This window comes from Manis pentadactyla, chromosome 7, assembly GCF_030020395.1.
Source record: "Manis pentadactyla isolate mManPen7 chromosome 7, mManPen7.hap1, whole genome shotgun sequence".
In the NCBI taxonomy this organism is placed as follows: domain Eukaryota; kingdom Metazoa; phylum Chordata; class Mammalia; order Pholidota; family Manidae; genus Manis; species Manis pentadactyla.
The window spans coordinates 78,834,059-78,852,532 of record NC_080025.1 but is presented as its reverse complement, the minus strand read 5'-3'; the positions used below and the strand labels follow the sequence as shown (position 1 = coordinate 78,852,532).

Genomic DNA, 18,474 nt, shown 5'->3' with positions numbered 1-18,474 from the left:
TTTATAGTCAAATTTGACTCCTGTATTGGCTTCCTCACTCATGAAGCCCCTATGGCTTAGTATATTCACCTGTAAATGAAGACAATAATACTGGTGATGATTAAAAATAACATACTACAGCTTTTCTCAAACAGAAGCAATTGTAAAATGGAGGAGCTTGGGGTTTGATGCCAGATCCCAGCCACATCCCAGCCTGATTCTGGCTCTGCCACATTATGGTGTCCAAGGCTCATTTTTCCCACCTATGAAGTGGGGTAATGAGATCTCCCTTGGGGATGCTGTGAGAGTTAGAGATAATAAACCCAATAATGATGCCTAGAAGTGTCCAACAAAGCTTATGTAATAACACTGTTACTGGGTGTTGATTTGCTATTAAAAAAGCAAGATCAGAGATGGCTGGGACATGGAGCCAGAGAGACTCTGAGGACAAGATGAAGGTGTAGTTACAGCCATAGGCCACTGACATGAGCTAAGGCAGGCAGCAGAGAGAAGGGTAATAGCAGACCATCAGTGAGGCTGGCTATGGTAAGGAAGGAGGGGGCACCAAGCAGGAGGGAAACCGGCCTCGGCTTGGTCTGGTCATGAGCGTCAGCCATGGGGACTTCACCCAAGGACAGATCTCTACTCACTGGAAGGGTGGCTAGCAAGAAGCAGTACTATCCAAGGAAAGCTTGGTAGCAGATGGGTAATCAAGATAACAACGCTGACCCAGATGCAGCCGAGAGGCAAATAAGATAGGGACTTGCATGGTGGAACTGCGGCATCAGTCAGGGATCAATTGCTTATTCTAAGCCAGAGGCCACAAAATCCCAGCAAGGCTGAGGAATGCAGAGCCAGCTTTGGCTTCTTACATGTTCTAAGGCTGAAGTGATCATACTCTCCCCCGAGAAAGGAATGTTTAAGACTTCTGGGCTGACCTGGGGTGCAGTGTCTGGAGAACTCATGCTGGCAAGGAGGGGGAGCAGTGCTTAACCTTGGGCTACAGTACAAGGAGAAGAGGGAGACATTCTGTGATGCAGCATGCTGGACCAAAGCTAGCTGCTGGTCAGCCACACCACCCAGAACAGGCAGAGTCCTAGGCCTTCGGATGGAAAGCAGGTTTAAAACCTGGGATAGTAGCTGTGCTAGCAAAAGTTTCTACGGATGGGATTTTATAGTACGTGGGGGCTTGAGAAATAACATGTGGATGGGAGCAATCAAAGTCACAGAATTTACTTGACACTACTGTGCAGGCATCTACAAGTGTCAATTGCAAAGAGGAGGAGGGCATCTTTATCTGCAAGGAGCCCAGAACATTCCATCTTCAGAGTGGCAGAGATTGGCAGCAGGGCCCACAGTGGAAGATGAGATGCCCATAGAATGCCCCAACCCCAAACCCACACTCCTTAGCTTGGGCCAGTTCTCTATTCGTTCTCAGAAATGACAGAGCAAAATGCTCTTCACAAAGATGTCTGCCCCTGAGTTTCTGGCCGTACTGGATGCAACTTTGGTGTTTGAAGAATATCAGTTTCCTGAAAAAACTGTACAAAAGAAGATGTCATTTCAAAGTCCTATGAAGAATTCTGTAAGTATTGTTGCCTTGGAAAATTACTTGGAAGGGAATACAGTGGTATTTGTTAACTGGGAGACTAATCCAATTTCAGAATAACTCTTTCAAGATCATTTTTCTCTCTAATTTACGTCCCAACAAAATGTTCCAAAGCAGCAAATACTCGCAGCTGCTTAGGTTTACTGTATATCTTTAATTAATTTTAGCACATGGTAATATTATGGTTTGGGATGCAGTTTGTCTGTTAGCTTAACCATGATTCTCTACTCAGGGCACCAAAGATGCTTTGAATTCATGTTTGGTAGGATGAGTAGTTCTTTCCTTTTACACTCACAATCTTTTTTCCTAATCATCAGCACTGCCACAAAAATCACCTAGATGCTTTTGTATCATTTATAACAAAGGTCTGCCTTTTCCAAATGCCCTCCAACTTGAGAAGCAATGAAGTCCTTGAAATTCTACCTACTGCATCAAAGGGTTTATTCCATTTCAAGTTAGAGTGGGGAGCAAACTCTTGGGGAAAATAATGAGACTTTCAAATCCCAGTGGAAAAGGGTTAATATCTAGTTCACAACTCAAGACTTCTAAATAATAATACTGTTCTGTGTTTCTTCTATTCATTCTTTTACCTGGTTATATATTCAATTTATTCTAAAATATTTACTTTACTGTACATGGCATCACTAAGCCACAAGATTCATCAGTAATTCATCATAATTATAATTTCTGGTGCTTGGTTCTCTCGAGGACTCTGGGGGAAAAACATCCTTATGTCCTTCCTCTATTATGGATTAGAGGTGAGTTTAAATATTCCTCCACTAAAAAAAAATCTATTTCCACCCGCCTTAGCCTCAGTGGCCATCTGAAATCCTGACATTTCTCTGGAATACTCCTTAGGCTTTAAATTAAACTAGCTCTAAGTCTATTTTGGGGAATTGGACTTTATATAAGAGAAAAATAAAATTGTCTTTTTGTTAAAGAAAGCACACTGAAGCTCTGTTCTGAATGAGTAGCAGGACTTAACACTTTTATTTGGGAAGATTTGTTTCTGGGTCGTACTGTTATTCTGTTAAAGAACTGCCTGGGAGCTAGGTGTGAAGAACGAGAGAGAGAAAAAGCAGGAGCTAAATTGTATTACATAGAAAAAGTTACAGAGATTCTTGATTTGTCCCTTCACAACTAGAGGGGAAGAAGTTCTAGGGACCCCAAGGAATGTGAGGAAGTGGGAAGATGGGAAATCACTGACCCCAGCAACCCAAGGCATTTGCAGCTGAAGAGGAAGAGGGCCACTACGGGTTCCCCTGTGTGGGGACTGGCCAAGCTCTGTAGGAATAGTGAAGCCAGCCATCCAGTTAGCTTCCTCATCTGTGCTATGATCCTTTATCACCCTCAAATCTTTATTAAAACCCTGGGACAATAGCAGCCTTGTCGTAGAGCTGCCTTGGGGAATGAAGGAGAGGGTAGCTTATGCACACTTGGGCAAAGATGAAGAAAGGAGAGAGCAGGAAGCAAGAGAAGTGACAGTGAGGCAAGGTCAGGAGAAGGAATTCCGAAGGACAGATGCCAACAGCAACCAGAAGAATGGATGCTTCTCCCATCCCAAGAGTCTCACAAATATCAGAGAAGGAGCTGAACATCCCCAAACTACACGGCATGGGGATGTAGCTTAAACAAGACATGTACCCAGAATACTAGAAGACTCAGAAATCTATGAATTATGTATACCATACACATCTCTTCTTTCTTCTTTAAAAAGTCATTATCATTTCACCTGATGTTATGCATGTGGAAAACACTCACTGCTGTGCTTCTTATGGATGACACTCTTCAATCCAAAACAAATGGATTCAGAGGAATTGGTTATTCTCTGCCAATCCAGTTCATGAAAAATTTCATCTTTAGACACAGACAGAAGAACCTCACTCTGTTTTACATCTTATAGTGGTATCTAAACATGCCTATGAGGGAGAGCATTTAGCACTAAGTCATGTTAGTTTCTGGTTGCTTCATTAGCCATACAAGGAGTTAGGCCTCTCTAGATTCATAAAAGATGACATAAAACGAGGATGAACTGAGGAAGGGCCACAGCTCCCCGAACAGACATTGGGTTCTTTGCTGATATGTCCAGAATCAGCTTCTGTATTTTTGTCCATGCTAGACTCCCAGCAGCCACTTTGAGTGGGAACTGGTGTGTGAGATGGAGTGGAAGCTGCCTGTGGCCTGTCTCTTCCTCTCGGCTCACCTTGTACTACAGCCATTGCATCAGCCAGCACCTCTGCTCACAGGTGCACCCTGATAGCACCTCACATTAGCTTCACCACTTACCTCTGACTTTCTGTCCTATGGCTTTTTTTGCCACCACCTTGAAGGACACTTTGGGAATCTGTCACACTCCCTTCCTTGTGCAGCCTGGAAGAACAAGGGAGTTGATATCCATAAGGCAACGCTTAACCAATGGGAGATGAAAGTCAGTGGATAAGTGCCTGGTGCCCCCTTTTGCATTCCCTGGGTGGTCCACTCTGACGCATGATCTACACTGCAAGGGTCCCTGTTGCCCACAGCAGCAGTCAGTCAACTCTGGAATGCTTCCTTGGGTCAGCTTTCCCTCCTTTCCCGTCTACTGCCCTCTGCTACTGTATCTTGACCACTTCTCAGAATGAACTACCTGCATACTAGCCCCTGCTTTTTGAGGGGAAAAACCAGGCTAAGCAAAGTATGCCTTAACTAGTGAAACAACAACCAGTTTTATAAATAAAATAATTTTGCATTTTGTTGTGCTTCTTTTACAGTCTCTTCCTCAAACAATCTAGAAAGAATTTAAACATATGGCATGACAAATTATCCTTTACACCTCTTCATTGCCTGACATAAAATATTGTCATGTGGATTAACTTAATCTCTAATTAATTTGTTTCATGTTTGCATTTAAAAATAACATATAATTGTTCAAAATATTTGCACTTGGTTTTACTGCTGACAACCTAAAGTAAATGGAACTTTGCACTTATCTTTTAATTTTGCTTTAAATCAGTCTTTACATTTATTCCTGCCTATTATGTTGACTTATTTTTACACCTAGGCATTTATTTTTATAGATTATACAAGACAGTTTTGATAGTATGTCAAGTTTCCCAGGTGGTCCCTTCCCTCTTGGAAATTCTGGCGGTCAACACACGAGCTGTCCTGACTGTGCTTTAAAACAAAGAGGAGGGATCTGAGAGGCCTCAGAACAATCTGGATGTGACGTTTGTTCTCTGCTATTGCGGCCTGGTTTCTGGGAGTCCATGGACATGGGGGTTGGAGCGTCAAGGCCAGTAAGTATGCTTACTTGTCTTTCACACCTCTCCTGTCACACTCCCTCCCTTGGGCAGCTTGGAAGAACAAGGGAGTTGATATCCATAAGGCAACGCTTAACCAACGGGGGATGTAAGTATTCTGGGTACGTGTTATTCCGTCAGTAGCCAGTTGTGATGAGGGCAATAACATTCCAATTCAAATAGAAACTCCTCTTTCCCATCTAGCCAGTGAAGGCACGTTTTATCACTCAACCTGTTTACTCCCACATCCGTAATTCAGCAGCTGTCTCCATTCCCATCCGCTTCCTGTGCGGGGAAGGATATGCTTTCTCTGTGGCGCTGGCTCCGACCTGCCCTGACACCTGGCTTTCACAGTCTGCCACCTGTTGGGAGTGTCTGGGGTGGGGACGGGGTCTGACATGGTGGTTTGTTTCTCAGAGTGGTGGAAAAATCTTTTATCATCTTTAGCCATTTGTTTTATCTTTTAAGGATTATCTAAGTGATTGGAGAGGAGTGTTTAGTAGCATAAATAAAGGATGACAGTCTCATTTATTTCTTCTGACCTAACCACCTACACACTTCACAATATAGGCCAGAGCTTCAGGGTTAGAGCTTTATAACTTGTTGTTTCATTCTTTGTAAGGCAAAATACTCTTTACATGATTCCCAAGGTAAAGGGAGAAGGCCCTTAAGAAGTTTGCCTGTGTTTGGACGGGACACATTTTAATCAGATTACTCCTTCTTTAGGTGTGAAGAAGAGTAGGAGCCCATCCTGGGCCACAGCTGTGGAAATTTTGAGATAGCTCAGAAATTAGAAAAACAGGTGTTTCCTAGATAGAAAACCAATTTGGGAGGAAGAAGTGAAATAACTAATATATGGCTTATTCGCAGCTTTTAATCTAAATGCCACTATTGGAATTTTTCTTCAATACCATCTAAAAAACTAGATAAATAAAAGATACACAATTATTTATAATCACGAAAAGTTAGAAACCATCTGAATAATACATTACCTGTTTATTAGTTAAATATATTTTAATACAGCAACTCAATGGAATAGTTTGCAGCCATAATAGTAAAGTTTGTGAAGACCATATAGCCACAACAAGGAAAACTTTACTGATTCTTATTAAAAGGCAAGGTTTCTCAATGTCCACATGCTGACATTTTGGGCAGGTCATTGTTGGGCATGGGAGACTGTCCTGTGTTCAACAGCATCATTGTCTCTATCACTAGAAGCCAGTAGCACTGACACCCCAGCTCTAACAACCCAGAATGCCCCCAGATGTGGCTGGAAGTCCCAGGCCATGAGGGTGGTGTGGGGAAAAGCACCCCTCATTAGAACTACCAGTAAAGAGGAAATTGTCAAACTACAAAATGACTTCTATAAATTAATTAAATCTAACTGAATTTCAGTACATATCTAGATCAGAACAAAGGTTAAATGAAAAAATTGGAACGTTGATTTATTAAGGTGCAGGCATTCTGAATGATTTTCTTACAAATTCTCCATGAAAATTTGTAGGGAAAAATAGGAGAATTGGAGTATCAGAATATTACAGTTGTATTATTTTTGCATTAAAAATGGTTTGGTGAAAAGAAAAGTATGAGTTAGTGAATTGTTTTCCTACTTCTAGTTCTAGGAAAGTCTACCTACTGCACTTCAGACAACCTAGAACAGATTTCATGATTCATCTTCTAGCAGTTTCTTATTATCAGGGTTACAATCCCTGAAAGATGGGTAGCTTTGTACTCTTGTTTTTCTCAGTGATGTGGCACAGGCAGTCAGTGTATTTGCTATGGTTGCTGTATTAAAAGTACCATAAGCTGGGAGGCTTAAACAACAGAAAGTTACTGTCTCACAGTTATGGAGACTAGAAGCTCAAAATCCAGATGGCCAAGAAACACATGAAAAGATGCTTCACATCGCTAGTCATCAGAGAAATGCAAATTAAAACCACAGTGAGATATCACCTCACACCAGTAAGGATGGCCACCATCCAAAAGACAAACAACAACAAATGTTGGCGAGGTTGTGGAGAAAGGGGAACCCTCCTACACCTCTGGTGGGAATGTAAATTAGTTCAACCATTGTGGAAAGCAGTATGGAGGTTCCTCAAAAAGCTCAAAATAGAAATATCATTTGACCCAGGAATTCCACTTCTAGGAATTTACCCTAAGAATGCAGCCACCCAGTTTGAAAAAGACATATGCACCCCTATGTTTATCGCAGCACTATTTACAATAGCCAAGAAATGGAAGCAACCTAAGTATCCATCAGTAGATGAATGGATAAAGAAGAGGTGGTACATATACACAATGGAATATTATTCAGCCATAAGAAGAAAAAAAAATCCTACCATTTGCAACAACATGGATGGAGCTAGAGGGTATTATGCTAGTGAAATAAGCCAGGCGGAGAAAGACAAGTACCAAATGATTTCACTCATATGTGGAGTATAAGAACAAAGAAAAACTGAAGGAACAAAACAGCAGCAGAATCACAGAACCCAAGAATGGACTAACAGTTACCAAAGGGAAAGGGACTGGGGAGGATGGGTGGGAAGGGAGGGATAAGGGCAGGGAAAAAGAAAGGGGGCATTACGATTAGCATGTATAATATGTATAATGTAGGGGGGGCATGGGGAGGGCTGTACAACACAGAGAAGACAAGCAGTGATTCTACAGCATCTTACTATGCTGATGGACAGTGACTGTAATGGGGATTTTGGGGGGACTTGGTGAAGGGGGGAGCCTAGTAAACATAATGTTCTGCATGTAATTGTAGATTAATGATATCAACGACAAAAAAATCAACCTGTTGGAGGTTGGTGTCTTCTGAGGACCGAGAGGGAAGGGTCTGTCCTAAATGTTTCTCATTGGCTCCCAGAGGGCTGACTTCAGGTTCACAGTCCTTCTCCCTATATCTACACACTGTTTTCCTCTGTCTTCTCATTTTTCCCTTCTTATAAGGTACCAGTCATATAGTTGGATTAGCATCCACCTACAGAATTCATTTAAACTTGATTAACTCTCTAAAAAGACCGTATTTCCCAATAAGGTCATATTCTGAGGTGATAGGGTATTAGAACTTCAACACATGAATTTGGGGGGCACCATCCATCCCATAATAGACAGATTCTCAAGATGGACAAGAGGAGCTTCTCCTAATTCTTCAAAGCCTTGGCCATTCTGATTGGTTTGGTTCTGGTTTGGCTCCTCACACATTTCTTACAACTGGAGAGTTGCCCCTCTTTCTGCCCATCCTGCCCCATTCCCTACAGAAGTATCTTGCCTTAGAAAGCCACCATTACTGATGAGAATGTGTGACATCCTTCCAGAGGCATTGGGGTAAAGCAGGAATCATTGGTCCTGGGTAATGTTTTAATAACCTTGATAAAAAATACTCTATTTGCTCTTAAAGTGAGCTTTTTTCCCCCTTGATGTATCAACTACATGTAGATAAAAGCTGAAAATAATATTCCTTTCATGACTTAAGAACAAAGTAGAAAATTCATATGCAATGGCCACTGGATGGATTTATTCCCATAAAATGGCATTCTCTGCAGCTTCAACTTCATGCAAAGAATCCCAAAAGTTTCAAGATGCTACTCAACGGAGCCCTGCATAGTTGACGTGCAGTGGAAGAACCAGTCATGTATTCTGGTTTAGTTTCCAATTTAAAAGGATTTAAGGATATTCAGAAAGTGGTATTTTCAGCTCTAAGTCTCAAAACTTTACCATATTCTAGAATTAGATCAAACAGAAGACATAAATTAAGCTTTCTATGGATCACATGAACCCATACTCAAAAATTGCTGTTAAACTGAGACCATTTCAGAGAGATTCTAGTGCTCATTTTAAATGACTTTGGATATGAGTAATTATTTTATTAAGTAGTATCAGGACCTTTCACAAATAGCTTGAATGTCAGCAGGAGGCACGGAGAGGAAATGGATCCCTGAATTCTAAGTATTCTCCTAGCCCAAACTGGCCAGCTAAATGGGAAACTTCAAAACTTCGAATTTCAAATTTCAGCAGGTCCTGGTCAGATGTGGATGGCACACTTGGATCCTGGAACTTCCTGCATTTCATTAATCATGCATTAAAAAGACTCCATATTTTACATGACTGAATTTGTAAACTTCAAAATATGTTTTGGTGAGGTTGTATATGAATATGGAATTATTTTTAAAGTACTGTAATATATCATCTTATTGACGGCTCAGAATAACCATCCCATTTAACAATAATAAAAAAAAAATCAGACACTTCTGAAGAAAATAAGACACTCAACAAATTAGTGACAGGAGTTGGGACTCCTACCAATTTTTCTGATGGCAACGATTCTGATTTTTCCTGGCCAGCTTGCTTCCTTACCCAGGAGACCTCATCCAGACTAGATAACAGAAACTGATTTTTCCTCCAAAACATTTATTTGGACTGATACTCAGTTAATTATCTCATGTTTCACCTGGCCTGTGTCCACATATTTTAGGAAACATGTGGGCCTATGGTGGCCTCCAATTGCAAGCTGGATCTAAAACAGCCTGGCAGTTTGGTGAATTCCATCAAGCAAACAGTCATTTCCATTTAAAAAATCACATGGATAATTTTATGTCATAAACCCTCCCCACGCCACCAAGTGAAATTTTTATTTCCTATTTGTATAAAGAAATTTGCAATAACATTGAGGTTAAAAAGTAGGGGGAAACTGGTTTTCACTGGCTAATACATGTAATAATATTAAGAACAATAGCAAGAGCTTCTATTTATTGAGTACTTTCTATACTCCAGACACTTTGCTAAACACATCATATAATTTAATCTTAATTAAGAACAGTTTTGTAAATCTTTTTTTGTCTTTTTCACTGTAAATGAAGAATTTTGCATTGATGTCAAAAGAACTAACTTATAAAAACCCTTTAGGCTTTGATGCCTACTACCTGATCAAATGGGTAGATGTGAATAATTATGACCAAAACTCCAACTATTGCTGTTATGCAGAACAAGAAACACAAGAAATGACTGTGATATTTGATTTAGTATTTAATTTTTATCCCTCATTATCCCCTTCACTTATTTCACCCACCTCCCTCCCCTATGACAACCAGCAGTCTATTCTCTGTGTTTATGAGTATTTGCTTTTTAAAAACACATTGCAATATTTGTTTTCTCCATTTATCTACCCTATAGGTATAAACTAATGTCTGTTACCTGGGGCTCTGACTGGCTACTTATCATATGACAGAAAATACCCATATGCCTTACAAGGAAAACCCTGTTCATAGCCAGGAGCAAGTTTCACCATGATAATCTAGTGTGATTTGCCTATGTTTATGGCATTGCTTTCTCTCTGTTCTCACAAATACGATAAACTTGTCTTCTAGACAAGGAAGGATATTGGAGCTGTTTCAGCCTTTAAGTTCCTGTAGCATCATTCTTTGATGAGGACTTTTAAATTTAATCTCAAAGTCATATTGTCTGTCGGTATATCAGAAAGGGGCTTTGGGAACAAGAGTAGAAAAGTGGCCATTGAGTGATAGATTACATGTTGGCATTTTGATGACAGGCAGTCTGGGTTTAAGTCTATTTTCTGGTATTTATTAACTGTGTGACCTCAGATGTTTTACCTGTCTTCTTTAAGTTAATTTTCTTAACTTTAAAATGAAGATAAGAACAGCATCTATCTCACAGAGTTAATATGAGGGTTCGGGGAGATAAGGTACATGGGTGTGTTAGCATAGTGCCTGGCACATAATAAAAACTTAATAAACACTAGTTATTATGATAGAAACTCCTCCCTCTGCCACTTCTTGGATATGCAACTTTGGCGAAGTCATTCTACCTCTCAACCTCTGATTCTGCAAGGAAATAGACTCGACAATGTTCTCTACAATCTTTTTCAGCTCTAATTTTCTGTGAATGGAAATCATTCTGTCAGTGTTCAGAATGTGGTGTGCTGTGAACGCAGTAGTCCCTCCTAAGATAAAAGGGACAAGTAAAACAATGTGACCTGAAGAAGAGAATGAGGCTCGAAGCAATGAATCTCTTTAGCAGAGATAGTACTTACAAATGCTGTATGCAATCCTCTACATCTCTCCGCTCTGTAATTAGATGTCCCTCTACATCTCTCAGACCTCTTAACTAGTTCTGACCAGTGGCAATATGAGGGTAAATAATATGCTTCTCCAGAAACAAAAAAAAATTTTCAGATAGCATTGTTGCCACATGGAAACAGCCTGGGTCTCTGAGATACTATTGGAGAACATCTGCCTGGCCTACATTTGATTATGACAAGAGTAAGAAATAATTATTTCTTCCATTAAACAAATTAGATCGTGATGTTTTATTGTTAAAGCAGTTAACAGTTACTTACTCAGACTTAGACAGTTTTCAAATTTCTCCATAACCTGTATCTCAAATTTTTTATGTAGCTAATTTTTTTTTTTTTAAATAAAGCGCACTATTGGCAGAGGGTAGGCTGGTGCCGGAGTTGGGGGTGAGGAGAAAATGCAATTAAATATCAACATGTGGCCTGAGAGGCATGCATGAAAAACAAGGAAGAGGCCAAGAAGCCAAATATAGTATTGTTTTAGGTGTACCTCCAGGAATTTTTGACATTTACTAGATGCCATCCTCCTTCCCGGTAGCTTGGTGTCAGGTTGATTTCACTGTGTACCCAGAATGGCTCTGACTCTTGAGTCAGAAATTCCGATCTGTTTTTACAACACCTTATCATTTGTCCTGGTATTTCACTGGGCATTGTAAAATTCCTGAAGCATAATTAATTTTATTTTAATTGTACTAATTATAAGAAGAAAAACATTTCACACCAGAAGCAAAATGGAAAGGCGCGCCAATATTTGATAGCCCTACCTCATGAGATGGTTGTGAAGACCTCAGTAGGTACCAAAGGTGGAAAACGCAGAAGTGATGATCTGAAGATAGGATGAGAGGCATATTGCAGTGACACTAGAACTCATAAAGAAGTCTGAATATCATAGGAAACCTGTATTTTTAAAGAGAATAATAAGCAAGAGAATAAGCATGAAAGTCAAAACACAAAGTGTGGTTAGAGATCTACACACAAACTTTACTAAGAGGATCCTAGCTTAATTCTACAGAGGACACCTCATTTCCCTAATTATTCCTTCCTTTAAAAAAAAATCACTCAACTTTGATACATCAAAAAAAGAAATAACACCTTCTTTAATATAATTAGAACTCTAAGAACAGTGAAACCGGTCTTTCTAAAAAGCCATATACTTAAACATCTCTTGATAGTTTAGAGAAACTGGAATTCTTTGAGCTTGCATCCTTGTTTCTTAGTTCTTAACTAAGAAATAATGTTGGTAGGCATATACCAGTTCCATTTTATTAATAATGCTCGATTTAAATGTGAATTTCAAAAGTTAATGCCTGTGATTCAGCTCTCTATGTGATTTATCAAGGTGGATTTATCCAAGCCATCTATGATTCAGACGGAATGTTGGAACAGAGACCGCTGTGCCATAACAAACAAGATAGATGAACATCTCCGAGGATGACTGCTGACCTAGTCCAAACAAAATAGCTCCTGGTTTCACTGGCTGTTGCCAAGTCTCAGTAGAGTGCTAAGAATAAAAATAGCACAAGTGTGGAAAGGGGTCTGCTTGGCTTTCTCTTTATGATCGTTCAAGCGGATGAGTGATAGAACTGTGAGCAGATCTCTGCCAACTGCCTGGAAACCATCAGATCATTGACGTCAGTGCTCAGAATGTGGTGTGCTGTGAACGCAGTAGTCCCTCACAAGATGAAAGAGACAAGTAAACAATGTGACCTGAAGAAGAGAATGAGGCTCGAAGCAATGAATCAGATCACTGAGGCCAGAATAACATGTCACTACACCAAAAGTCACCATCCAGTAAGGCCCTGCTTGGACCCCAGTAGAGTGGGTTTTCCTGAAAGGGAATTGCATGGGAACTTGGTGGATGGTGTGAAGCGGTGCTTAGCAGGCTAGCAATGACTCGTATATTCTAGGTACATTGTGTCAGTTACAGGAGACCTACTTCTCCAAAGTCTGGCGAATTTCATTTCATCTTCAAGCTATATATTGAATATAATATGATCTTAAAAAGAGGCAAAAATCCATGTTTAATAGTGGTCAGTGACTCTAGATTAGATGTAACTAGTGCCAAATGGTTCTACAATAGTGATATACTGAATAGCTTTTTTTCTCCTCACCTAGTGCCTAACAATCAGTGAGAGGGCCACTACCAGTAGGGACAGAGAACAGGGAACAGGGGTGAGATGAGTGAAGTGTAAGGCCGGAGAAAGGAAGCAGCAGGTAAATAAACATGGGAAAAACAGTGCTGAAGCACTGATGCCTGCATATCCATGATTTGGTCTTTTGCTGACCACAAATTTCCTGACTGGAGAAGGGAAGACTTGTCAGCATATTGATGTGACTCTCTTTCAAACATACACATGTGCGTGCACACACACGAACACACATGCACCTGAAGAACATTTAAAATATATCTCAGTTCTATCTGTAAAAACTCCATCTTTTCAAGCCCAAAACAGATCTCAGTATAGCCTAAGACCCTATACCTGTTCAATATCAACTTAGATCAAACTGCTTGATACCTTGATATGAAATACAGGATGGCTGGATGGTGTTCAGTGGCATTTGTAATTTATCCAACATAATTCCACTTTCTTTGCTTTTCCATTGCTTCTTGATTTCAAAGCTTTCTTTCATGTTTAATTTCCCTCTTGTTGAATTGCAATAATTAGTAGTTTACAAAGCAATCTATGAGTAGTAAAACTTACTTTTTAGATATCTGAGATGTCTCTATTTTAATTCTTCTATGGTAGGTTAGATGGACATAGAGTATCAGGTAAAAAGTAGATTTTTCCTCAGCACTTTAGAGATGTTTCAGTGTTTTGTGGCACCCTTTGCTAACAAACAGAATTGTTTTGTCATTCTAAATATAATTCCTTTATGAGCAATATGATTTTTCTTTTGATTAGCATGTAAGGTTTTCTTTTAGCCTATTCTTCAATTCCAATGAGCTCTTTCAGACTTGCTATTTTGATCTATCTGAAACTACAGAAAATACTTAGCCATGATAACTTTTAATATCTTCTTTTTCCCTATTCTTTATGTTCTCTTTCTCTGGAACTCCACTACATATATGACAGAGATTCTCAAACAATATATGTCTTCGGTAGTCTCTGTTTCTCAATGTTTCTGTGCTGCATTCAGAGGGATTTTCTCAGTACTATCTTCCAGTTCACTGATTTCCTCTTCAACGACTGTAGTGTATAGCTAATACAGTATTGACATATTTGGTAGAGGTTTTATTAAGATATAATTCACATATCATACAATTCACTCATTTAAAGTGTAAAATTCAATGTTATTTAGCATATTTTCAGAGTTGTATAGACATCAGCTGCTTAGAATATTTTAATCACTCCAGAAGAAACCATGTTCTCTTTAACTCTCACTGCCCAAGTCCTCCCAGACCTAGATAACTCTTAAACTAATTCTGTATCTATGGATTTGCCTATTCTAGGCACTTCAGTCAAATCACACAATATGTACTCTTTTGTGAATGGCTTCTATCATTTAATATAGTGTTTGCAATATTCATCCATGTTGTAGCATGTGTCAGTACTACATCCTTTTTTATTGCCAAATAATATTCCATTGTGTGGCTATACCATTTATTATTTATCCACTTATCAAGTGATGGGCATTTGGGTTGTTTCTACTTTTTGGCTATTATTAATAATGCTATTATGATCTTTCATGCACAACTTTTTTTGTGTGGTCATATGTCTTTATTTCTCTTGGGTATACCTAGGAATGGAATTGATGGTTCATAGTGTAACTGTATTTTTAAACTTTTGAGGAATTTGCAGGTTGTTTTCCAAAATGTACCATTTTACATTCCTACCAGCAATGTATGAGAGTTCTAATTTCTCCACATCATTATTTATCTTTTTAGAAAAAATATGGAATACTTGCACAGGGGCCATATTAATCTCTGTATTGTTCCAGTTTTAGTATATGTGCTGCTGAAGGTAAGTGGTGTCTCATAGTGGTTTTGATTTGTCATTTGTATATCTTTTTTTTTGAGAAATTCTATTCAGATACTTTATGATTTTTTAATTTTAGATTGTCTTTGTATTATGGAGTTGTAAAAGACCTTTATACATTCTAGATGCAAGTCTCTTATTAGATATATGATTTGCAATATTTTCTCCCATTCTGTGGGTTGTCATTTCACTTTTTTTTAAATTGAGGTATAGTTGATATACAATATCATTTCACTTTACTGATGCTATTCTTGAAGCACAAAAGTTTAGTTTTGGTAAAGTCCAATTACTCTATTTTTTTCATTTGTTGCATATACTTTTGTTGTCATATTTTTAAAATCATTGTTACATACACACAATGGAATATTATTCAGCCATAAAAAAGAGAGCCTGTCATTTGCAGCAAAGTGGATGGATCTAGAGGGTATTATGCTCAGTGAAATAAGCCAGGCAGAGAAAGATAAATACCATATGACTTTACTTATTTGTGGGATATAAATACAAAGCAAAACAGAATAAACAAAATAGCAGTAGACTCAAAGACATTGAGATGTGACTGGTGGTTACCATGTTGGAGGGGGGTGAGTGGGGAGGGTGAGGGGGATAAAGGGGCACAAAAATTCTCAATCATAATATAAGTTGATTACTAGTGGGGGTGAGGATTTAATAATATGGGTAACTGTTGAACCACTGTGTGGTATACTTGAAACCAATGTAAGATTGTGTATCAAAGATACTTCAAAAAAATTTTTTTTAATTAAAAAAATAAAAATCATTGTCAAATCCCAGGTAACAGATGTATGCCTATGTTTTCTTCTTTGTGCTATATTTTTAGCTCTGGCATTTGGGTCTATGATCCACTTTTACTTAATTTTTGACTATATTGTGAGGTATGAATACAACTTCATTTTTGCATGCAGATATTCAGTTGTCCCAGTATCATTTATTGGAAAGACTATTCTCTCCCCCATTTAATCGTTCTGGCATTTTTGTTAAAAGTCAACTGACTGTAAATAGAGGATGTCTTTCCATTTATTTTGGTCTTCATTAAATGCCTTCAACAATGTCTTATAGGTTGCAGAGTATAAGTTTTGCACTTCTTTTGTGAAATTTATTCTATTTTTTTCTTCCTATTCTTTTGTAAATAAAATTGTTTTTTAAATTTCATTGTAAGGTTATCCATTGCTACTGTATAGTAATACAATTGATTTTTGTATATTGATTTGTATCCTTCAGTCTTACTGATTAGAAGTACTTATTACTTCCAATAGTTTTTTAGTGGATTCCTTAGGATTTTCTAAACACAAACACAATATTATGTCATCTGTGAATGTAGTTTTGCTTTTTACTTTTCAATCTTGAAACTTTTTACTTCCTTTTCTTAATTAAATACACTAGCTTGAAACTCTAGTACAATGTCAACTAGAGGTGACAAGAAGAAACATTTTTGTCTTGTTCCTGATTTTAGGGATAAAACCTTTGGTCTTTCATCAGTAAGTATGATATTAGCTATGGGCTTTTCCTTGATGCTCTTTATGAGTTGGGAAGTTTCTCTTCTATTCCTAATTTTTTAAGTGTGTTTATCATGAAAGGATACTGGATTTTGTCAAATGATTTTGCTGCATGTATTCAGATAATCATGTGGGATTTTGTCCTTTAGCCTATTAATATGAAATACTACATTAATTGATTTTTGGATCAATCTTGTATTAACCTTGCACTAATTCCACTTGGTCATGGTGTACAATCCTTTCCATATTGTTGTTGGATTAGTTAGCTAGCACTTTTCTGAAGACTGGCATCTATATTCATAAGAGATATTGGTCCATAGTATTCCTTTCTTCTGATGCCTTGTCTAGATTTGTTATCAGCATAAAATGGCCTCATAGAATGATTTAGAAATTGTTCCCTCCTTTTCTATATTTTGGAAGAGTTTATGAAAAATTGCTATTAATTCTTTAAGTGTTTGGTTGAATTCACCAGTAAAACTGTCCAGACCTTGATTTTTCTTTGTACCTAGTTGTTGATTACTAATTAAATTTCCTTTCTTGTTACAGGCATATTCAGATTTTCTATTCCTTACTGAGTTAGTTTTGGTAGTTTGTGTCTGTATAAGAATTGGCTCATTTAATCTCAGTTATTTTCATTAGCATGTAATTGTTTGTATCATTTCCTTTTAATGCCACTTTTATTTATCTAAAGTTGAGAGTCTTATCCCACTTTCATTCTTGATCTATTAAGTTGAATCATCTCTTTTTTGCCTTGGTCAGTCTAGCCTAAGTTTTGCCAATTTTATTTTTCTAAGAACCCATTTTTTTATTTCACTGATTTTTCTCTATTTTCTATTTGATTAATTTATGTTGTAATCCTATTACGACACCAAAATGAGAAGGGAAGCATAAGCAATCTCTTTTGTAAGCCAATCTTATGAATGAAAATAAGTAGAGCCCCAAGCTCGAACTATAGGAAGCCAATTACTGTTTCAAACCACCCCTAGACTGTCAAGTTCAAGTGGTCATTGCAGAAGCTGGTTTATGTGTACAGATCTTCAACTTACAGTGGGGTTACATCCTGATAAACCTATCATAAGTTTAAAATATCTTAAGTTGAAAATGCATTTAATACATCTAACCTACCAGACATCATAGCTTAACCCAGCCTACCTTAATCATTCTCAGAACACTTATATTAGCTACAGTTGGACAAAATCATCTAACACAAAGCCTATTTTATAATAAAGTGTCTAATATCTCATGTAATTTATTGAACACTGTACTGAGACTCAAAAAATGTTTATGCAGGTACAGAAGGGTTGTAAGTATATCAGTTGGTTACCCTTATGATTGCCTGGATGATGGGTGTCTCTAAAATCACAGTAACAGAACAAAAGTATATCTTTTGTTCAGTGCATTTGTTAAGTGCATTCTTCATTATGGTGACATCATGGCAATACAATACCTCCTTGCCTTGATCACCTTTCCCAAAAAAACTTTTCTAGAGGTAGAGAATGAGCCAAGAAGGCAATTAACTTGTGTCACATCTGGGGAGATACTTCATTCATTCAACAAAAATTGATTAATTATATACTGTGTGCCAGACACACATGAAGAAAACAAAGAAGACCTGACTAGTATTCTAAAACCCAAAATACTTGATAAAATGTCAGATAATGGTAAGACAGGATTCATAGTATCAGGGAGTGGGATGTGCTACTTTGGAAAGGATGATCAGGGAAGGTCTCCAATAAGGTGACATTTAAGTAAAGATCTGAATGAAGGAGAGAGCCACGTGGGTAATTGGAGAAGGAGGGTTCCAGGCAGAAGGTTCAGCAGGTGCAAAGATGAGAGTGTGTTTGGCATACCCAGATATTAATTTGTGTCTTGAAAGTCTGAGTCTTTCAAATTTGACTCTCAGATACTGGCTAACATAATATTAACTTTGTCAACCTATTGAAGCCAAGAGCCAAGTCCAGGCATGCCTCAATGACTTCATGGGGTTAAGCTATGGCCTAGTGGAAAAAACTTTCTATTTTTGTGA

The 18,474-nt window shown here is 38.1% G+C and overlaps 1 long non-coding RNA gene and 1 other non-coding gene across 2 annotated transcripts in view; both read right to left on the bottom strand.

The window, feature by feature from the left end:
- The window catches only part of LOC118917073 (uncharacterized), a 38,462-nt gene that overhangs the window by 6,143 nt on the left and 13,845 nt on the right, over positions 1-18,474 (bottom strand). The window contains exons 3-4 of the long non-coding RNA XR_008998493.1: positions 11,725-14,148; positions 3,875-3,958 (exon numbers count right to left, since the gene is read on the bottom strand). This is a non-coding gene — a long non-coding RNA (uncharacterized LOC118917073). The remainder of the gene's footprint in view (positions 1-3,874; positions 3,959-11,724; positions 14,149-18,474) is intronic.
- LOC118917110 (U6 spliceosomal RNA) lies at positions 14,825-14,926 on the bottom strand. Its single transcript, XR_005026678.1, has one exon. It is a non-coding gene; the product is annotated as a U6 spliceosomal RNA (small nuclear RNA).